Genomic DNA, 24,249 nt, shown 5'->3' with positions numbered 1-24,249 from the left:
AACACAGAGCAGCCAGAGCTTGGCAACTGGCAGGCTAGATAGAAGTCAGTCCTGGGCTGCAGAGAGAACAGAAGGGAAGACCGGGGGGGGGGGGGGGGGAGAAGCAGAAGGCCACTACATGCACTCAAGGCCCACTCTGTCATTGTGCCTTTGGCTCTGGTGGCAGATGAAATGCCACTGACAACCAGCAGGCCAGCTGCCTTTGGCACATTAGCTCTGGATTGAGGCATCAAGGCACATTTGTCAGGCTGGCCTGTCAAACTTGCCTGGTTCAGCCAGACACCTCAGTCTCAAACAGCCTCTTCCTGTCCCCATCCAGAGCAGGCACCTTCTCCAGAACCCTTCTCTGCCCCCTGCTAAGATGACATAAAAAGAGTCAAGAAGGAAGAGAGAGGAAGGATTGGGTGAGATTAACACGTACAAAGCAGGTCAGACTCCCATTCATTCCCTCCCACTCAGCCATGCTGCACCACCCGACCACAGTTCCACAGCCAGGGATGGTGTGCTCGCTCACCATTGCTGTTTCCTCAGCTTCCTGCATGGATGTGGCATTTCCTCTGTCTTCTTCCAAAGCCTTAGAATCTGAAACAACAGATGTGTGGACAGATTTCAAGCAAACAGGTAGGGTCAACCCCAGCTAGTTGAATGAAGAGACAACGGCCCAGAGTTTTGCCTGTCCACAGACTCCAGTGGCTAGTGAGGACCCAGGCCTTAGGACCAAGTCTCTTGATCCTTCATTCCAAGGTGACGTATTAGAACTCAAACCCTTTTGAATTTTGCTTGTTTCTTTGTTGAGACAGGATCATACTATGTAGCCCAGGACTGCCCAGATTCACAATCCCTCTGCCTCCACTATTTAAATGCAGAGATTACAAAGAATGAGCCATCCCAGGACTCAGATCTTACAATAAAACTTCAAGCAACTATAGCAAATGTACCTCCCAGCTGCAGGCAAGGATGTAGGAAATGATGCTTGCAGTCCCTGCCACTGCCATAACTCCTCAGGACGTTTTTAGAGCCATCCCCTCTCTGTCCCCTCTGTTTCCCCACCGTCAAACCAGGGGAGTGTGGACAATCTTTCAACATATTAAGTGTATGTGTACATGTGTGTGGGATGGAGGAAAGTTAGTAGGGAGCAGTGCTGGGGGTAGGGGAGAATCCCTGAACCATCTCAGTCATCCAGCGAAACATCCCATGAAATGCTCTGAGTCTCTGCAGGACCTAAATAACCTCAGCTATGAGCTTCGCTGCTAGAAAACCTCAGGGAGGCCCTGCCCTCCCTCATCCTAATCAGTGCTCTGTTTCCTGAGGACCAGTTTCTCCACTCTTAAAGGGCAAGTATCCCCTGGCCACATTCAGCCACGGTACCAGGCAGGCAGATGTCAACAGCAAGACTCAAATACAAAGATGCCTTGGTGATTAGCTCAGGACCTTATAGTGGCAAGAATTTGGGCCTCAGAGTCTACAACTAGCCTCTGAAGAAGTGTAGACTCTAGGCAGGCACATAAGAATTATTGCAGGAGGACCAGAGTGGGCCTTGGGAGCTGAGGCCAAGGCTGCAGCTCAGGGCTCAATTGCAAGAGCTGTTATGACTAAGATCCTTCACCCTTCTCCTCCTCTGAGCGTCCACTCTCTGTTCCTGATGCTGAACAAGCCGATCCGTTAAAACTTCTTCACATACAGTCCAAAATAAAAAAGACATGTATCATGTGATAATAATTTTCAAACTGGTTTTTGTGAGCGTTTCTTCCATTGCCTTAGAAGAAAAGGCATGGTTACAGGAGATGGCCTGTTCGGTCTCCATAGCCTCCATTATAGGAGTCTATGGTGATATTTTATTTGTACTGAAATGTGATTTTATTTGTATGTTAATAAATAAAGTTGCCTGGGGGTCAGAGCTCATAGCAAGCCATAGCAAGAGCAAGGTGGTGGTGGCGCACACCTTTAATCCTGATCACATGACAGGCAGATCTCTGTGTGTTCAAGGATACAGCCAGCATGGAGACACACGCCTTTAATCTCAATACCAACCATAGAAGACCTGGAGGTCTGTATAGACAGGCAGTGACGAGGAGGTCATGTGGTTGGGTTTACAACCAATAAAAAGACAGACACACAGGAAGTAGATCGCCTGCTGAGCGGAAGGACAGCAGTGACAGGAAGGGTAAGAAGATGGTTTTAAGCCTCAGCTCTTAGCTACTGCTCTGACTTCTTGGGCTTTGAACTCTGCATTTGGCTCTGTGTTTCTTATTTCATAAGACCGTTACGTTACATCTGCACGAGTCCTTGCTAAGGCCAGCCTCATAGGTTTCAGGAAGTTACCACTGCACTAGGTTTACACAATGCCCCCCAATTCCAGCTGTCTGTCCCCTACTCCCTCCCTCTGTCCCTCCCTCCTCCACCTGATCCCTCCTGTTCCCAAGCCCACCCATCAGCAGTCCACCTGCAAAATCTCTTGTGTTTCCCCTTCCCAGGGAGACCCATGCGTCCCCCACATAGCCTCCCCTGTTACTTCGTCTCTCTAGGTCTGTAGACTGTGATCATCCTTTACTAAACAGCTAATGTCCACTGATAAGGAGTACATATCATGATTTTCTTTCTGGATCTAGGTGACTCTCTCAGAATATTTTCTAGTTCCATCCATTTGCCTGCAAAATTCATGATGTCATTTTTTTAAAAAAAACAGCCAGATAATATTTCATTGTATTAATGTACCTCTTTTTTTTTTTTTTAATCCATTCCTCACACTGTGGTGGGTCTGGGAAACCAACCCAACCACAAAACCTCCAATCTACAACCTGTCCTACCTACAAGATGTGTTGGGGCAATGGTGGCTCAGAGCTTGTGGGAGTGGCCAACCAATGACTGGTCTAACTTTAGGCCCACTCCATGAGAGGGAACCCATGCCCAACACTGCCTGGATAGCCAGGAACAGGAAGCTGGATGGACTGGAAGCCTAGGGTAGAATCAAACATGAATAGCAAAAAGACAACAAAAAAAAAAATCAATGAAATTATTCCTAGGGATACTGTGCTATAATCATCATAAGAGAGGTTTCCTCCAGCCGCTGATGTGGCAGATGCAGAGGTCCACAGCCAATCCTTAGGCAGAGCTCAGTGGGCCTCACAGAAGACAGGAAGGAAGGATTGTAGGCGCCAAATGTCAGGTGTTCTGTGTTGTGTGGGTCAGTCAAGGAAAGAAGGTCACTCCAAGATGAATTTTAGGATCTCTGTGGCAATAGGGAGCCTCTGATGGACTGAACCTGGAACAGCCATTCAAAGGCATATTTATTGATGGTTACACAAAGTTATTTTCGGGTAAACAAATTCCTCATATCAAAACCCTGTTCTAATCCGTATGTTCTTCTGAAGGAAAGCACCACACACACCGCTTTAGTCCTTACTGGGTACTGTTTGCAGTAACCAATGATCCAAAAGCTCCAGGTGTGCCAGAACCATCTTGTGACTAAAGTGTTTAAAAGGCTGTAAAGCTGCTTCAGAATGAGAACTCTATAAATCACAGAAAACAATCACTGATTTCCACCATGATTTCTTCAAGGTCAAAATACTTCTAGAAAACAACTATTCATTCTGATGTTTACCTTAGATACAGTGGAAAACATCTATCCTGTCCTAGTGTTTGCCCTAGATACAGTGCCGCTGCTAGGTCCCTGTAACACTAGAAGAACACGGCCCACAGCGTCAGCTAAGCAGGGCTCACAGGGGCTCACAGGGGCTGAAGCGGCAACCACAGAGCCTGCTGGGCCCTCAATAGGTCCTCTGCATGTATGTTATGCTTGTGTAGCTTGGTGTGCTTGTGGGACTCCAAGCAATGGGAGTGGGGGTGTCTGACTCTTCTGCCTGCACTTGGGACTCTTTTCTTCCTACTGGGTTACCTCATCCAGTCTTGATATGAGGACTTGTGCCTTATCTTATTGAAACTTGTTACACCATGTTCGGTTGATATCCCTGGGAGACCTGCTTTTTTTTTAAAAAAAAAAAAAAAGAGGTGGGAGAATGGAGGAGGAGCAGATCTGGGGGAGAGGAGAGGTGGGAGGGATACAGGGAGGAGTGGAAGGAGGGGAAACTGCAGTAGGTATGCAATGTATGAGATAAGAATAAATAAAAAGAAAAAAGAAAATAAAGAAGAAAAGGCATGTAATTCTCAAACATCATTTTTATCAAATTTTAATCACAATTTAAGAGACAACTCACTTATACACAATAGACAAAAGGTTGGGAGCAACTCAAATACAATAGATGAATGGATGAGCAAAATGAGGCATTTATACACAATGAGATGGATACCCAAGCATGTAGTTCGGACGTCTGGTTAAACCTTGAGAACATTATGCTAAGTGAAATAAACCAGACACAAAGGAAGAGTATGGTGTGATTCCCGGTCAGATGAGTGACCTGGGGCCGGCAAACTCGGGGCAGAAGTGTAAACCCCCAGGGAGGGAGTGTGTAGAAGTAATGTTTAACAATATGGTTGCTGCTCGTGTTCTGGAATTGGATAGGTGATGGTAACACAATGTGTTGTTCTGTCTGATGTCACAGAATGCACACTTAAATAATGAAAATGCTAACCACTGTGTTATACATGTTATGTCTCTACAAACAATGAAATGCCGGCCAGCATTCCCAGGGCTTTATGGAGAAGAGTGATAGAGAAGAGAAGCAGGAGCCTGGAATCAAATCTCCAGAAACAGGGCACCCCCAAAGTCTAGGGACACCTCTCTACAGGAAGTTGGACAGCGTTCACTATTGCCCAAGAGTCACTACTGTTCTCTGCCCTCCTCACTTATACTATGTCTGTTCCCAAAGGTGTCTGAATTTTAAATAAATTTGTAAGTCCTTCCTTTCTTTCTCCATCCATTCCTTTAATTCATTCATTTATTTATGTGTGTATTTATTTATTTTTGCTTTTGAGGACAAGGTTTCACTGTGCAGTAGCCTTAGATGTTCTGGGACTAGCTTTGTAGACCAGACAGGCCTCAATCTCAGAGCTCTGTCTGCTTCTGCCTCCCGAGTGCTGGGATTAAAAGTGTACATCACCATGGCCTGGCAGTTCCTTCTTTCTTCATCTGCACCCACAAAACCTCCAGTAGAAGACAGATACCAAAGTAATTATCATCCCAAGGCCAAGGTTAAACTCAAGATTGTTTCTAAGTCAGTCCTGGACCACTGAAACTCTTGGCTAGCAACTTAGCATTAAAATTGACCTTGGGGGGGGCGTTCTTTTTAATTTCCAGATTTCATAGCTTCTGAAATGAACCTGCTGTGCCCACACTCATTGGCATTAGGTGCAGACTTTCCCTCTGACTCTCAGAAATGATGACCATTACAGATGGGGCCACTGAAGCTGTTGTCCCTTGGCTGCTTTGAAATAGTCCCACATCATTTTTAGCTAGGCCTTAACAGCCACAGTAGGGAAATGAGGACATCATCCAATTAATTTTTATCTCACTTATCTAGGCAGCTGCCTGAATTCTAATCTTCCCTTTGTCCGGGGAGATATGCTGTGATTGGAGAAGTCAGACATGGCAAGAAAGAGGCTCCAAAAACTTTCATGAAATTGTCTGATCTGCTTCAGTACGCATCCTGTGCCGGCTCCATGCCTGAATCTCACACTTGTTCCTCAGAGTGTGTCATCTTCAGACCCACAAGACAGTGTCGCCCAAGATGTCACCGTGTGAGGCACATCGCAATGTCTAAGACACAGCCCAGACCCGCTGAGTCAGCATCTCTGTTGCTCCTCCCCGCCCCATCCCTGGAGATGTGTGTATGTCTCCCTGAGGCTGCTGTAACAGGTTTCTATAAATTTGGTGAACATTTTAAATGTCCAAAATCTGTCTCCCTAGGCCAGAATCAACATATTGGCTGAGCCATGGGCCTGGCTCGTCTCTAAGGGAGAATGTGACTCTTCTCCCCCAGGGCTGCTGAAGCTTCATGGCTCTGGCCAGATTCTGCCCTCAGCCACACACTATCTTCTCTCTAAACTGATGGGTCTCAGCTCGTTCTATCTATCTATCTATCTATCTATCTATCTATCTATCTATCTATCTATCTCTGTATCTGTCAGTCTGTCTGTCTGTGTGTCTCACTCCCTTTCCCCCTCCCTCCCCATCCCCTCTTCCTACCTCAGCCCCCCCCTCATTAAGCACTTTAGTGACTATATTTAGGACCCACCTAGTTAATCCAAAATAACCTGCTCAAGATGGCCTTTATTCAAATCATGTCAGCAAAGACCCTTTAGACAGTAACTTGTCAGGTTGTAGAGCTTAGGATGGCATCTTCCAGGCAGCCTTGTTCCTGTTGATCACAGCCAGGCCTCTTAAAGGAAAGGAAGCCTGCTTTCACACACTGATCAGGAGCTGACCAATCTCCACAAAGGATCTCTATAGACCCTACCTCCAAACAGGAACGAATTAATTGGACAAAATGAAACTGCTCTTCAAGACCTATTTTCAGCAAAGAAGCACTGACATTTCTGACTGCTGTGTGAGCTAAAGCCTGTGGAGTTTTATACCACCCCTGACTCAGAAACATAGCCCTTTCCCTGAAAGTGCCGGTCGGTCAACATTCCCAGTTCTATGTCCTCAAGGGTATGTCTGGATCCATACCTCAAAAAAGGCAACTCCACTGAGTCTAACCATCACCCTCATTGCAGAAGTACCACCAAGGCCAATCATCTCCCTCACACACACACTATATACTGCGATCATTCAAAGAAGTTTTTGAAAAGTAACCAGGCACAGATCCACCCAGAACAACTCTATCCGATCCTCTGCTCGGCCAGCCTTGAGAACTGTGCCCAGCGAAATGAGCTGCAGAGGACTTTACAGAGCCGGGTACACCACCCATTACATGCAGCCTGCCCTCGCTGCTGCCTCTCCTCACAGGACGGACCACACCTGCAAAGCACCAGGTAATTAAAAGGGGTGGTGGAAAAACTGTCTCAAAGGAGTTCCCATCCCCAACTGTGAGCACCCATGCACAAACCACAGCCTCTCATCCATGAGCATCTGCCACAGAGAACAAAGCCACGCTCCAGCTACTGCATCAGTCGTTACAAATCACATCCTGCCTCCTGAAGGCACACGTACTCTTCTCCTCTACCTTCAGCTCTGTTAGTACCCACCACACGTTTCCTTCAAGATCTATAACTTCAAAGTAATAAAGTGGAAAGGGAAGAAAATCTATGTATTTAATATATTGAAATACTCGCTATTTCCATGGCTTTAAATATTGAAAGGTTTGGGCATTTCCCTCCATGGTCCTGTCCCATGGTGATTAAGTTTTAGCTCAAAAGCCCAGAGGTGAAGTGGACACAAATCAACAGCTCTGCAGGAAAGGGGTGGAACAAGGGGCAGGGCCCCACAAGGAGAGGGGGCCCTTTCTCTCTCAGGGAAATCGTGTTCTGTGGAAATTACATCGTCTATAACTTACCTTATGCATTATCAGATTCTGAACTACACAAGCTATTCTTCAGCTCTGCAAATAACAGCTAACTGATAGCAATACAAAATAACAACCCTGTCTAAGGACAGACAAATTCTGTCCCAGTCATTAAAGACTCAAATTACTTTCCTACCACTCACTAGAAACAGGGGTTTGCCTTCATTTGCATATTGCCAACATCTTTACTCCATATAAATTTGTGCTTTTTAATTTTTTTCTTCTAAACCAGTTATAACATCATAATAAAATGTGAACCATATGCTCATTCCTACAATGGTTTGAAATGTCATGACTTTATGCTTCCTTGGAAATTACCTTTCAACGCCAAAGATGGCAAAGTCTACCGGGAGCCATCCTCAGCAGTGGATGGGTCCTGCAGAGAAGGTAAGGAGTCGGCAGGAGAAGGAAGAGAGCCAGGCCATGGTGGTCAGGAGAATCTTGCAGCCTGACTGACTAGCAGCCAGAGTGTTTATTTATACAGAAGTTAGTTAGCAGGGATACATAAATGATGTTCCAAAACATAGATCATATCATTTTTGGTTTTAAACACATGTTTTACTTCCTTTTGCTCATCTTTTAGTCATCATTAATAAACTATGACAGAACAGAGTTATCATTTCCAATCATTTTCCTTCAAGTTTTGACATCATTAATAAACAGAGTTATCATTCTTACTCATAAACCCATAACCCAATTTTTGAGAATCTAGAGGCATATGACAGCCTGTGCTCAGGCTGGTTGCTTTGGTTGTTCCAAGGACACTAGACCAAAACAAAATCTTCAATCACCCTGTGCATTTTGCCATGTCTCAAGCAATGTATTATTAACTCTTAGTGGTCAGAGTGCCCAGGAAAAATCCTCAGGCTAAAGCTGATGCAGTTATTGTTCAAATTCTGGCATAATATAATCAATGTTCACATTTATATCCTTATAGAATTTGTCTATATGTCTAATCCTGGCATTCTGTTGTTCCTTGGTCATATGACATTATAGTGGCTCTACATGGGCTAACTTCTAAGAGAGGGAAGTCCTAACACCTCATACTTTTATCATCTTTCCACTCCATACTTTGCTCATCAATATGTCTCTGTGTAGGGCAGAGTTGTATGCCATGTAATTGTCTGAGTGTACAGTGGGAAGAGCATTGTAATCTGAACTGTGGCCAACTCCTCTAGCCCACCAGATCTTGTTGACCCTTTTGAATTTACTTTGTTTGGAATATCTTGTTTCTGTTTAAGTATAGGGACAGATGTTTCGAGAATATCTCATAGCCTCATGAAGAGACCTCTGGCTTCTTTTTTATGTGTCACAACCTCCAAGGCATAAGGAAGACCTTCAAGTAGATAAGGATATCTCCCTCAAAGTGTGTGTGTGGGAGGGAACAGTATGTTCAGGACTTTCCTGGATAAGCTTAGAAGCAGCATTCCTGGAAGAAGGCATAAATGATACATAAGGAATTTTCCATCAATCCAATATCCCCAAATTGTACAAATATTAGAGGTCCCCCCAAGTATGCAACAGGTGGAGATGAAAACCAAAGGTGGCATGGCAGCCAACATGTGGCTCAGCTTTGCTGGATCTTTGTCAAGCAGCTGTGCTGGCTTTATGACTTCTGCCATTCCATTCAGATATGGCTGTGCCAAAGTCCATGGTGACTGCTCTAATCCCTCCAACACCCAGGAGTGAAGGTCAAGACAGAGAGGTCTTCCAAAGCATCCCAGGTACCTACACCTGATTGTTCCTGGTTCCTTCCTCTCCCAAGGAAGCAGTTCAGTCCCTAAGACCCTAAACTGGCCCATGTCCACAAAGCTGAATTCAGATGCAGAATGTGTTAAGGGAGACAAATTCTCCTCCCTGGAACCCTGACTGAGAAGAGATTGACTCCTCACACCGATCTCTTTCCACTAGGGCCTGCAGAGCCATTTGTAAGTGCCCCGCACATCTGTGGGTTCAGGAAGGGCTGTCAGGAACAGCTGCTGGTGGTACTTTACTCAGGACCCCCAAAGACAATGAAAGTAATGAGAGCAGAGGGAAGGGCTCCCCAAATGAGAGGACAGTGAACTCCGGAGGGATTACAGAATTAACCTAAGTACCAAACAATCACCTAGGTAAATTATAGTTAAAACATTTTGTTTATTAGCACCAATCTCTTGCCACTAAACTGTTTTATTATATATCTTTGATTAAAAGTTATATATGTAACTCCACTGTTAGCACGTCTCTGCTACCATTTCCTTAAGGTGTTGAGCTTTTACCTCTGTTCATGCTGACTCTGACATGGTAGGTGGTATGGTTGTGGACCTGTTCACTTTAACATTGTAAAATGTCAGATTTACTATTGTAAAATTGTGGGTCAAGTCATTCAAAGCCTTAATGCAGATGTACTAGAAAAAAGAAATGGTAAAGAATTGTTTGCATTTAAAACAACAAAAACTTGTAAAAATTGTAGAAAACCAGAATCACGTTCCAATCTTGTTTGCCATAATTTTATTTAAAACATTATTCACTACTGCTTTGAAGTATGGAAATATCAGCCACTTAGAATTTAAATTGGGGTGGTCAGAGCCTATACATCTGTGTTCTGCTTCTTATACCACTATTCTTTTGATGTTTGCATAATAATAAGGACCTCAACACTTGAATACACAGTCTAAAATTTATAGAGTAAAGCTGGTAGCCTTGAAAATGTCAATGTGATATCTATATGTAGATAAATATACATAGTGGCCTTTCCAGACTGTCACAGTAACACTTTATTTACAGAGCTAATGTTTATCCTAAATTTTCAGGACCCTAGAAGAGAGCTTTATACAATTACTGATGTGAATTTCTCTAAAGTATAATTTTTGTGTCCAGTTATATTATTTTAAAAAAGTGTTACTTTGTAAAAATTGTACATAAAGTATTGTATAGTTTACACTGTTTTCATCTTGTTTGTGGTTACTGCCTAATGCTTTTTAAACTTGGAGCATTCACTATGATTAATACCAGCCCACAACCCCATCCAGTGGATAGCTAGAAAATTCCCTCCCAGTTCTCACATCCACCTCAGATTTTCTCTCTTGTCACCTCTGACTCCACAACCTGCTGCCTTTCTCTAAAAAGCCAATCCACTTTCCTTGAGGAAGCAGCTCTCTTCAGGTGGGAATGTCCTTACCTTCACACTACCGAGTCTTCATGCTCACAGAGCTTTATAGATTGTCTGCTCATCTGTGAGGGCCAGTCACTGAACTGCTCCCCTCTCCTGGCTTGTTGAGGACTGTGTTACCAACAGTCAATGCTCTGTGTATCTGCATCTTTGACAGCCTCAGATCTACCATGTCCTTCTCAACAGTAGGCAAACATTCTTATGTTTCTTATCTACTTAGAAAGAGAAACAGGAGGGGCTAAAGAGATGATGCAATGGCTAAGGGAACTTGCTGCACTTTCAGAAGACCTGGGGTCATTTTCCAGTACCTCAGGGCAGCTCACAAACACCTGTAATTCCAACTCAAAGGGATCACTTTCTTCTGGCCTCCTCGGATACCAGACATGCACATGATATACAAACATACATGCAGGCATTCACACATACACATACACATAAAATAAAAGTAAATAGTTTTAAATAGAAACAAGGAACTAGGAATATGCCTCAGTCAATGAAGTGTTTGCTGTGCAAACATGAGGGCCAGTCTTCAGAGCCCCAGCACCTAAGTAAAAGCCATGTACAGTGGCCCCCATCTTTAATCCCAGCCCTGGGGAGCCAGGCAGAGGCAGATACCTGAAGCTCATTGACTAGACAGCCTGACTGAATTCATGAGTTCCAGGTTCACTGAAACATCCTGGCTCAAAATATAAGGTCGAGAGACACAAGGCATTGACTCAGCCCTCTACACACACACACACACACACACACACACACACACACACACACTCACATACACACATATACACATACACATGCACATACATATACATATACACACATATACACACACATACACACATGCACACACACACATACATACACACACATACACACATATACACATACATATATACACACAAACATACACACACATACACACACATACACACACATGTACACACACATATACACACACGCACATACATACACACATATACACATACACACATACACACACGTACACACACGCACATACATACACACATACACACATGTACACACATACACACACATATACACACACGTACACACGTGTACACACACATACACACATGCACACACATGTACACACACATACACACACATGTACATACACATACACACATACACATGCTCATACATACACACACGTACACACGTACACACACATACATACACACACATGCACACATATACAAGCACATACATACACACAAGCATACACACACACGCACACACACACACACACACACACACACACACACACACACACACACACGTATACACATAAACGCAAAACAAAACCCCTTCATCACTCCCTCCTCCTAGCATAACCTGTTCCAATTCTCTTTTCCTTTGACTTGCCCAAGACTTCCAATTTACCTCATTTCCTTCTCAGCTCATGGAGCTCCTCACCCTTCTCTTCTTGGTCCTTATCTGTGAAATGTTCTCGGGCAATCTTCATTTCACCTCTCTATTCACTGTCTAACCCGTGACTCTGGGCTCCATCTACTCACATACTGATGATTCCTCAGTTTAGACCTCCAGCCCTGATCACCTCAAAGCTCTACTTCCAACACCAACCTCTGATCACCCTCCTTAAAATACCTTAGTCTCTGCTGGGATATAGCTCAGTGGTAGAACACTTGCCTAGCATATTCATGGCCCTAGGTTCCATCCCCTGCACCACACACAGACACAATAAAGATGGCTTCAGGTCCCCCTATTAACAGCTGTCACAATCAATCTAGTTAAACAAAGAGAAAGTTTAAAGTGATCCCTGATACTTCCCTTCCTTCAATCTATGTGGTGATTTCATCCTGCATTTTTTCTTCCTCTTTATATCTCAGGTTGACCCACACATTTATATATTTATTGCCACTCGTAGTCCAAGCTACAACCATGCCTTGCCTCACCTCTATGGAAGGCCAAAGACTACACATCAATGCAAATAACTCATTCAAATCATTCAAATATGAAGAGGTGAGACCTCTTGGGTGGCCACTGGAAAAAGTCCATTCACTCAACAAACACTCTAGTCTAGGCAGTGAACTGAGTATGGGGAGAAGACTAAGGAATCCTTCCAAACCTCACAATCTAGAAGGTGTTCATTCAGTCAACAACAATAATATGCAGCAGAAGGCAGAGTCCTGTAAGCCAAGTTCCTGGGCAGAGAGGGTGATGGGTGCAACTCAAAGAGAGGATAAACCTCATCCAGTTAGATACCTGGGGAGAGCTTCCTGAGGGAGGCAGTGCCAACATCTGAAGACAGAGCCTCTGAGCAATAAGCACTTCTAGGAGGAGGCGAGGTTATAAGCAAAGAAATGGAAGCCAGAGACTGTAGGGAGAAAAGAATCCCGTCCCATTAGACTAATGAAAGAAGGTGCTAGATGGAAGATTTATGGAAATGCATGAGAAGTTCACTGGGAGATAGAGATGGCTTCAGATACAGGATTTTCCAGAGCAGCTTTGCTTTGTTGGTGATTTTCCTTTTTAGGGACCTAATATGGTTTAGAGACGGTTTGGATGTGATGTGTTCACCAAGGCTTTGTGTATTCAAGTTAACTTTCATTTGTGAGATACTAATATGGTGGAGAAATCTTATCAACAGTGTTTAGAAATAAAGATTTGAGAGATAGCTAGAAGTGAATAAAGCCATAAGGCTAAAGCCCTCATGGTTAAACCCTGATGACGCTATAAGAAGGGGGGAAATCAGAACAACACACACGCTCCTTGGTTCCTGCCAGGTAACTCCATGCACCACCTGAGGAGTCTGCCAGCAAAAGCCTAGTCACCAAATATATCCTCTTGTCATTGTAACCAAAAAACTGGGAGTTCAAATAAATCCACTTAATTTTGTAAATTTAGCTTGCCTAAAGTATTTCATTATAGTAATGAAAAATGGACCAACCCAGTGACTTACCTAGAATGAGGGGATACTTTAGGTCTCCACCTCTCTGTGAAGATTTTGGAAAGAACAGAGAAAAGTCCATTGTGGTGGTTTGAATAGGAATCCCCCCCCAAACATGCTGGGTCATTAGGGGGTGGTCCAACTTGACAGGAATTAGGAGTGACTTTCTTGAAGAAAGTGTGTCACTGGGGGTGGGCTTTGGGTTTTGGGGTACTCAATCCAGGCCCAGTGGCCCTCTCTATTCCTACTGCCTGCTGATCTGGATGTAGAATTCTCAGCTACCTCTCCAGCACCATGTCTGTCTATGTGCTGCCATGCTCCCTGCCATGTTAATAATGGACTAAACCTCTGAAACTGTAAGCCAGCCCCAATTAAATGCTTTCCTTATTAAGAGTTGCAATGGCCATGGTGTCTCTTCATAGCAATAGGACATTGACGAAGGCAGCCATGTTGATGGCAACTAAGCAACCCATTCCTAGCGTTTCTCACAGTGCTCTTACAGATGTGCCTACAAAGTCTGCCTTGCAGTCAGATTTACACACTGCTTGGTCTGGCCCCAAGAATCCATTTGTAATACCAAACAGGTCAGCAGTACCTTTACATAAATAACTGTTACTGGTTTCTGTTATTGCTTTTTCTCCGAGGGAAGAAAGCACATTAAATTTCTCCATTAAAAATGTCACAGACACACACTTGTATAGCTGTTTATGTCACTGTAATCACAGCAAAAGAGACATCCATAACAAGATCAAGACAGGAAAGAACAACAGGGTTAGCTGCACAGACAGTATTACTTGTGAGCTTACTCTCTGATCCAAACAGAGAGTACAAAGAAAGGATTGCCACACAATACAGGGAGAGGGGCAGGGGATGGGAAGTACTTTATCATGTGACTTTTCTTGGAGAGACATAAATACATGTCCACTCACTCCAGGTAGGGCATTAATGGCAGAAAAAGCAATCCAATCCGGAACCTATCTTGGAAAAGCTGTAGGTTTACTAGAGTCACTACAGGAAAGGGTCTGAGTGATTCAAGGGTAGCTGCATCTCTGAAAAGCTCACCCAGAACCAGTGTTAACTCCGGCATCCCCGGAGCTCCATTTGAGACTTGCTGGCAGCTCCACCAGAGTCTCCTCCTCTCCTGCAACTGCTTGCTGCATCTACGACTTCAGGGTGGAGCCTTCTCAGTTTTGTGAGTTTCCTGTGCTTTGTAAGCTTTGTTAGCTTCCTGCATGTTATGGGTGTCTTCTCTCCATGAGGGAATGTTTCATTTGGAGGAAGCAGTTGCACATGACTGAACAGCACTGCACCACCACATCTACCCCCGTGTCAGTGATGAATCATAATCCTAACATCATTTCCTAAGGAGCCCATATGGTCCCAAACCATTTCTCAACATACCACTCCAAGTCCGAATGTTAATCAATCCAAATTGGCCCATGCAAAACCTATCTTTTTTTTTTTACTCTAGAATAATGATTTTTAAAAAGAAGAAAGAAAGAAACCTAGAGTCTGTAGACCCGGGTTTAAGCCACAGAGCTGTTAGCAAATTCCCAACTCTTGCCACAACTTTCCAAGGCTTCGACTGGAGACCACATCACTCCAACCACCTGCCAGGGTTGTACTAAGGCCAAAATGTGACAACCTGTAGAATTCTTTGAAACAACAGGTAGAGGGGGCTCTCTAGGTGGGGGAAGCACACCACTTGCCCTGACCAGACTTCTCTTGGCATGGGTTAATTGCCTACAGCATCGCATGGGAAGAGAAGGCAGGAGGAACTCAGGAACTCTCTGCTGACCCTGTGTCCTTTCTAGCCATGCTTCTCCATCCAGAGCAGAGAGCTTGAGGCCCAGCCAGTCTGCCGCCTTCGGCACAATCCCCTGGCAACCCTGGATGGTCCCTGTCCAATCCTGTGTTCAAGGAGCTAATGCCAGTGGCTGTCTGGCTGAAGCCTGTCACTCCTTCAGGGTTTATGACACAAATACAAAATGCAACCACAACTGTAGTGAAAGGTAACAATTTATAGCATATTAAACAATTAACATTTACTCTGAATGGTGTTTTTATATGATTGACATATATATATATCATGCAGGACCAATGGGTCCTCTGAGCAGATAGGATTCGGGGAACAACCTAAAAAGACAACTTGTCCAGAACTGCTGAGGTTTTCCTTAGCAACCTAGAGTCCAACACCATCAAAAGGCAGATGCTGGAATAATGTGCAGGAGCAGCCTTAGGGGGATGCTGCCAAGTGTGCCCAAGGGGCAGCACCTGGAAGGCAGGACCTTGTTCCTGCTCCCAGCATGGCAATATACAGCTTCTTGCCATTTTATCCTCTGATGTGGAGAACCGAGGAAGCAGTCTGGTTAGATTACGAGGCCATTCAAATGATCCCAGTACATGACAATGGTAGCTTCCACCAGAGCAGCAAAGGAAAGACATGGCTGGATCAGGGTGATTCTGGAAGCAGAACTGACCAGATTTAATGACGGGTCTGGTACAGGCGGTGACTAGGAGGAAGGAGTTGAGGAGAACGGTTCTAAGGCTTTTTTTGCTGGGATGGCTAGTTGGGTCCAGGTGGCGTGTATGGTGGGATAACGGGGACTGTGCAGAGGACCCCAGGGCTGCCTCAGTGTTGAGACGCTTTTTCAGCCTGGTGGCAAATGTGTGGTATCTTTTCTGAGGACACCTCTCCAAGCCTCCAATACAACCAAGTACCCTACAACTCAGCTCCATTCTGACAGTAACACCCAGATTTAAGGGCTCGGTTCTTGGTAGCTATCCTCACTTCGGACATCATCACCAGTGTCAGGTCACCAGGGCTTCTGGTGATCAGGTTGTAAATCAGGGAGTCCCATTACTGCCTCCCGGATTCAATTTTTCCTTACATTTTCCATATATTATCAAGGATACAAATGTACAAACGGGTAAAGAGGTATGGACTACAGGGCCTAAAAGAGTCTTCTGCCCACTTCGCAGTCAGGGTGTGCCCAGCCCATGGCACATGGAAACTTTCACCATCTCAGAAGCTCTGTGAACTGCTGTCATTCAGAGGGTTCCACAGAAGACTCTAAGTAGGCATGACTGATTAAGTTGTTACCTGTTGGGGCTGGCTTGGAGGTTAAAATCACTTGCTGCTCTTCCTGGGGATCTGAGTTCAGTTTCTAGTAACCATGTCAGGAGGCTCACAACAAACTGCACTCCATCTCCTGGGGGATCTGATGCTCTCTTCTGGCTTCCACAGGTGTGTTCTCTCTCTCTTAAATAAAAACAAAAAAATAAATATTAATTAAAAAACATTGCCATAAATAATTAACCAGTGTCTAGCTCCTCCTTGTTCCTTGCAAAGTTGGGAACATTAGACAAATGTTCCAAGTTTATACTCAAGGTATAGTCTTTCTGGTGACTAACTCCACCCTAAAATTACCAAGGGACTTGCCAAGAGTCATTCCATTAGAACAAAGATGGTCTAAAACCATTGCTGCTCAAGACATTCCAAGGGTTTGAGAAGCTATGTGCCAGGAATCAGAGACAAGGACCAGGAATCTTTCAAGGATCTCATGGCTGTGTGCTATAGAAATCACCACATCCCATCAGGCAGGCTTTCCCATACTGAACCAGGGCTCAGGTGAGCCTGGGGTCTGAGTCAAGTCCTGTCTCTGCCACTATCTGGCTTCTGTTAATGCCCCTCTCAGTGCAGATGTGAATTGAATTGGTTTTCAGGCTCTCTAAAAATGAACATAATTAAAGTTACCAGTCAGTGGACAACTCTCTATTGTGCCCCTACTGTGTGCCAGGAAGACAGGAAGAAAAGAAACAAAACTCCAGCCTGTATAAATCAGCTGCTGGAGAAGATGGCCACTCAATAAAGAAGGGAGAGAAAGTCCTGTCTTGTGGCTGATAGGAAAGTCTACAGAAAAATTCATCAGGAAAGAAAAGCGGTGTCTGTTGTCATCTTAAATAAAATGGTCAGAGAAAGCCTCACTAAATCAAAGACATGTGAGACCTAAGCAGGTAAGGGGCAGACCTCCGATGAGGAGAAATCCAGGGATCAGAATAGCAAGAGCCTAGCCCCGAGGGAAAGCATCCTGGCTTGTATGCCAGGTCCATCAAGGAGATAAGTATGGCCAGAGATGAACCTCCATACTCTGTGACTTTTCCTGCAGAGAAGTGGACAAATACTTATTCACCCCAGATAGGTCATTGACTGTGGTGCAGTAAATAAGAATGGCCCCTATAGGTTGATAGACTTGAATGATTGGTCATTAGTTAGAGAGTAGCCCTTCTTGAGAGGGATTAGGAGGCATGGCCGTGGAGAAAGTGTGTCACTGGGGGTGGGCTTTGGGGTTTCAAATGCTCAAGCCAAGCCCAGTCTCTCTCTCTCTCTCTCTCTCTCTCTCTCTCTCTCTCTCTCTCTCTCTCTCTCTGTCTCTCTGTCTCCCTCCCTCCCTCTATCCCTTCCTCCCTCCCTCTCTCCCTCTATCCATCCCTCCCTCCCTCCCTCCCTCCTTCTATCCATCCCTCCCTCCCTCCCTCTATTCCTCTATCCCTCTCTCCCTCCCTCCCTCTATCCTTCCCTCTATCCCTTCCTCCCTCCCTCCCTCTATTCCTCTATCCGTCCCTCCCTCCCTCCCTTCCTCCCTCTATTCCTCTATCCCTTCCTCCCTCCCTCTATCCCTCCCTTCCTCCCTCCCTTCCTCTCTCTGCTGCCTAGGATACAAGTACAAAACTCTCCACTCCTCCAGCACCATGTCTGCCTGCATGCCGCCATGCTTCCTGCCATGATGACAATGAACTAAACTTCTGAACTCTGAGCCAGCCCCAATTCAATGGTTTCCTTTAAAGAGTTGCTGTGGTCATGATGTCTCTTCACAGCAGTAGAACTGACTAAGACACTGAGAGAAGAAGAAGAAGCCATTGCACCCAGCTCTAGCTTAGTGAAGCATGAGTCTGTGGGTTACCGCACAGGAGCAGGGTGGCTCTGGAGCCTCTGTATCACCCAGAAACCCACCCAAACATGCAGGGCAGCTCACCAAAGAGTCTCCTTTCCCCCTGCACCCATTCACTATGTGCATAACCTCCATGAGGGGGTCTCGGAAATCCTCTACATCCCGTGAGCATCCTTGTGAGCCTCCTTTCCTCTAGAAGGGAATTCTGAACAAGTAGTTACACAACACTCTTTGAAAACCACCAGCCCTGCTCTGGACCCCAACAGTGCTCCTGTCCATCTAGCCCATCTGGCTGCACCCAAGCCTTCTACTTTTCAGATGTAGAAAGCTTAAGCTCCACATTTTTTCCTGCATTACTCCACACTTGTTTGTCTTCATTTTATAAATGAATATTAAAATGAAACCCTAAAATACTTTCATACTGATATTACTGCTCCTCAGCCAAGTCCTTCAGATGCAGATCAATTATCAGCTAGAACTTACACACGCACACACACATACAGAGAGAGAGAGAGAGAGAGAGAGAGAGAGAGAGAGAGAGGATAATCAAATCACCAGCTCATCCAATTTGCTGAACTATTAGTCTCTTTGCATTAGTTTCCTCATCTCCTACTGGATTAAGTCATTTAAATTTATTTTTATTGAAGGCTCCTTGAGAAGGTACTTTTTATGCAGCAATCTTAATGAAGCCTGACTTTTCAGAAATTCCTTCAACATGGATTCTGTTTGTTTATGCTACCTCAATGGCTGGCATAACCCCAATCAGAATGAACCCAAATCCCAGACACCTGAAGGCATTAGTAATGGTTCCTCTGTTAATCAGAAAAAATCTGTTGTCCCGGGGACTCCAATTAGCAGGTTTCTAGAGGGCTAGAAATGTATGTAGAGAAAGAGCTTTTGAAAGCAGAAATTAGTCTTCACCTTTGCTCTATGAGCAAAGAGCAGGCACCCCCAGTGAAAACCATCACTACTACCCACTGCACATTTGCTACTATTGGCCATACACTGGCTTAAAAGCTTTAGTTGCCTGAGATAACCAAGTTAAACCCTCCCAATACTCTGCAAGGTAGGTATCTACACATATCACCAATATCACTCTGCTGCTGAGGGGTAGAAAGCTGAGCACCCACTATTGACAATAGCAAATGAAATGTAGAAGCCAAGTAGATACAACAAGAGCTCTCTTAGGAGACTTGGGAGCATTTTCCTGCAGGAGTGGGAGGCTTATCCTTACAGGTGGCCATGAGAAGCTATTGTGTCCAGTGCCCAGAATGTTAAGAACAAACATCCTGAAGATCTGGCCCTATCCACAGGACTGAATGAACAAAACAGGGAGACTTCATTCCACTGCCTTGAGCCCTTCCCCACACATTTCTGAGTGCCCCAAGTGGATGACAGAGAGCAATTTCATTGCTCACAGCAGATGACAGCCAGGATGAGCAATGTCTGCTATGCAGGGTTTGTAGACATGACTTAGAAGACGTTGTCAAGCAGTGGTTAAAACATTAGCAGAGGGATGGGGCTGAAATTAGCACTGTTGAGTCAATCATTTCCCTTCTTGTTTTTAAACCTTTATCCAGTGGCCATTGCTACAGCTTCTTGATAGATGAATTGGGTGTTAGAGTTTGGGTCTGATCATGTGTTTGAATACTTGGTCCAGCTACTGGTGCCGTTTGGGAAAGGTTATGGAACCACTGGGGTAGGAAGTACAGCTGGCAGGGGCATCATTAGGAAGTGGCCTCTGAGGATTATTCCCCAGTCCTGGTTCCAGCCCAACCTGTGTCCTGTCCACCATGATGTGAACAAGTCACACTACATGGTCCCCCCTGCCATAGACACAGCTGCTCCCACCATGCCTTCCCAGCCATGAAACTGTGAGCCCAAAACAAACATCTCTCTTAAGCTGCTTCTGTCAGGTGTTTTTGCCACAATGAATGAGAAAAGAAACCAATATACAAAATCAACATGAAAAACATGGTCATTGTTGTGAAAATCCTGATGTGTGGCTCATAGGCCTGGCTTGTGGAGAAATGTGGAAGGTTTTGGAGCTGCAGACAGGAGAAGTGTTTTATATCAACAGAGAAAATGGGCCACTCCGCTGATACTTCGGGAGATTTGCATTCTGACAAAGAATCTTGTTATTTTTCTCTCCATATCCTGAAACTTTGAGTGTAGATGGATTCACACATAATGGGTGATGTAACTAGTAGAGGGAAACTATAATAGTCAGGCTGTTGCATGGTTACAGCACACAGCTTTGAGACAAATTTATAATGGGAATGGAGAAAAAAATGGTATAGAAGAAAGATGAGGAAATGTGTGGTTTGGTGAGAGAAGAATCAGGGAAGGATTTAAAGTTGTAGGTAGATAGAAATGAAGCCCAATAACTGTTAATGAGGTGAATGCCAGAGAAACTGGAGGCTTTGTGCTGAGACAATGTGAAAGGTGCTTAAGGGTCTCACCCACCAAAAGCTTCACGACGTAAAAATAGAAAACAATGTTTGAAAAATTTACCTTTTGAAAGAAAGTGTTTTGGAAGATGGAGACTCTAGGTCACCCAGTTCAAGCAGGGCCACCTAGAAAAGCGCACACACACACACACACACACACACACACACACACACACACACACACACACACACACACACACTCAGTTCAGTTTTACAGCTGCCTGAAACCCCCTGAAGCTGGGATACAGAGGCCAGTCAACATCTCAACCTATTAACATCTATGTGATGCAGGTTGTGCATGCATGTGTCTGTTCCTGTGGTGTGTACATAGTGTGCATGCATGTATGTTCATGTGACTATGGAGACCAGAGGTAGATAGATGTTGGTGTCTTCTGCCACCCCTCCACTTGTCCACTTGGGGGACAAGTTCTCTCACTAAACCTGGATCTCACCAATTGGGTAGGCTAGCTGGGACTAGAGTTTTGAGGATCTCATTCTCTCTGTCTCACACCCTACCCCAGCACTTGATTTATAGGCATGCACAACTACACCCAGGTGCTGGGTAGTTTTGTGTCAACTTGACACAGCTGGAGCATCTGGGGTGAGGGGAACCTTTACTGGGAAAATGCTTCCATAAGATTGGGCTGTAGGAGAACAACAGAGCATTTTCTCTGGTGGTGGTTGACGACTCAGGGCCCAATCCATTGTAGTTGGGGTCACTCCTGGACTGGCGATCCTGAGCTACATAAGAAAGAAGGCTAAGCAAGCCAGTAAGCAGCACTCCTCCATGGCCACTGCATCACTTCCTGCCTCCAGGTTCCTGTCCCTGTTTGAGTTCCTGTCCTGACTTCCTTTGATGATGAAGAGCAGAAAGTATAAGCCAATAAATCCTTCCCAAGTTGCTTTAGTCATGGTGTTTCATCACAGCAACAGTAACCCTAACTTGGACAACCCAGCTTTTATGTGGGTACTGGAAACCAAAATTCAGGTCCTCATGCTTACATGGCAGGCCCTTCACTAACTGAGCCATCTCTCCAGCCATGATAAAAGTTTTACAGAATGCAGAAGGAGGTAATAAACTGCTGGAAGTTTTAAATAACTCTTACCCACTGCCACTCTGGCTTCTCCCAGAGTTCCCTGCACAAATCCTGTTCCAGTCTCCAAGTAGGAAACAGACACAGAAGCTCCATGTGCCTTTCTGACAGCAACTGAATCTTTCTCTTTTAGAGTTCTGACAATATTTATTCATTCCAATATACCCAAGAAGGTAACAGATGATGTTAGTAAATATACCTTATAGATTCCACCAGAGAGCTTGATTCTGGAGAATATAAAAGACACAGAGAATGTGGCGTTTATAGACACTTGGCCATCATTGACACTCATATGTCTGAAATGTCTTTCTATCTCTCACTATGCTACACCTTATCTTAGTCCATTCCAGCTGCTGCCACAGACTGAACCATTTGTAAACAGAAGCAATATATTGTTTACAATTCTAGAGGTCAGGAAACCCATGAGTGAATGTTCAGAAAGTACTGGTCCTCATATATCACACCTTCTATGCCTCTTCACATGGTAGAAAGGGTGAACAGGCCCCTTGGACTGATTTCATAGGGGTTCTGATCCCTAACCATCCCCGAAGGACCCTGTCTGTAAGCACTCCTGTGTTAGAGATTAGGTTTCAACATCCAATTCAGGAGGGAACACAAATATTGAGACGATACCTTCCACTGTCTATGGTACCTCCACTCTCACCTTCCACAAGAAAATACTCTCTTAGGCCTGGAAAGAGAGGTCAGTAAGTAAAAAGACTCAAGAGGATCTGAGTTCAATCCTCAGAACCAACTTTAAAAAACCACATATGGTAGTGTGTGCTTGCAATCCCAGCACTAGCAAGGTAGACCAGATCTCCAGGGCCTGTTAGTAAGCCTGAGCCAGCTTTGTGAATTCCAGACTACTGAAAGACCTTGTCTCAAAGAACAAGATGGGAGGGACTGGCCCCTAAGGAATGGCATCAGTGATTGTCCTCTGGCCTCTTAATATACATATATACTCACATGTGCACACAGAGACCCTAACATGCCCGTTTTCTTACTGATTATTCATTCAGCTGCATGTGTCTGTGTCTATTTCTAACTCCAGTCATATGTCACACTAAAATCTGCTTCTATTTTCCCCATTTGTCTCTCTACATTGGTTATGTTCTACAGTTTGGGAGGAGCCATGCAAAGAAACCTAATGCTCATTTCATTGGTTGAATTAAAGAGCAGAAACACTGCCTTAAGTCATGGTGATTTCTGATTTTTGATAGGTTCTCTTTTGCTCTGCGCACAGTAGGGGGTCAAGCCTTATGGAGCAAAGAGAGGCATCACCACACTATACACAAAATTCTTCCCCATAAATTCACAAAGCTCCTGTGAGGGCTAGTTTTAGTTTTATTTTGTTTTTATCAACTTTACACAAGCTAGAACCATCTGAGAAGAAGAAACATCAACTGAGAAAATGCCTCCAGAGTGAGCCACAGGCAAGCCTGTGGGGCATTTTCTCGACTAGTGATACATATTTGCTCATTCTACCAGTTCTGTTTCTCTAGAGAACTCTAACTACTATACCTCCCCAAGTTGCTTTTGGTCATGGTGTTCATCACCACAGTAGAAAGCAAACTCTGAGTTAGAGGCCAGAGTGGTCTACAGAGTGAGTTCCAGGACAGCCAGGGCTACATAGGGAATCCCTGTCTTGAAAAAGAAAAAAAAAAAAAGAAAAGAAAAGAAAAACTATGTGCATATATATATATATATATATATATATATATATATATATCACATATTCAGTTTCTGACAATCATTGTAATACCTGCTGCAAAAAACAAAATCCCTCAGTTTTTTATATTTCATGAGGAAAGACAAGCTGGTAGAGTGCCTGCCTAGCATACATAAAGCCCTGGGTTCAGTCCTCAGAACTGTATAAACCAGGTATGGTTTATCTATGCATACCTATAACACTTGTGCTCAAGAGGCAGAAAAAAAGAGGATCAGAAGTTCAAGGTCATCCTCAGCTACACAGGGAATTTGAGGCCAGCCTGGAATATATGAAACCCTGTCTCAAAACAGGGGGCGGGGCAGGGAGCAGGGAAAATTCAATCTTCAGAATAAATACATTTAAGTGTCTTATTTGGTGGGTCAGGAATTAAACAGGAATTAATTAAACAGGAATTAAGCTGCCATTTTGTCTGGTATCAACAAGTCCTGTGCCCTGTCTGACATCCTCCCCACCCCCCACCCCCGCAGAGAAGCAGCTATGC

The 24,249-nt window shown here is 44.5% G+C and overlaps 1 long non-coding RNA gene across 1 annotated transcript; it reads right to left on the bottom strand.

Moving 5' to 3' along the window:
* Positions 1-293: 293 nt before the first annotated feature.
* LOC118579321 lies at positions 294-16,695 on the bottom strand. The gene is made up of 3 exons (XR_004944463.1): positions 16,647-16,695; positions 515-582; positions 294-356 (listed from the first exon to the last, which is right to left on the bottom strand). It is a non-coding gene; the product is annotated as an uncharacterized LOC118579321 (long non-coding RNA).
* Between the last annotated feature and the right edge of the window lie 7,554 nt (positions 16,696-24,249).

The sequence above is a fragment of the Onychomys torridus genome, chromosome 3, assembly GCF_903995425.1.
Source record: "Onychomys torridus chromosome 3, mOncTor1.1, whole genome shotgun sequence".
Taxonomy (NCBI): Eukaryota; Metazoa; Chordata; class Mammalia; order Rodentia; family Cricetidae; genus Onychomys; species Onychomys torridus.
This window is presented reverse-complemented; position numbering and strand designations above follow the sequence as displayed.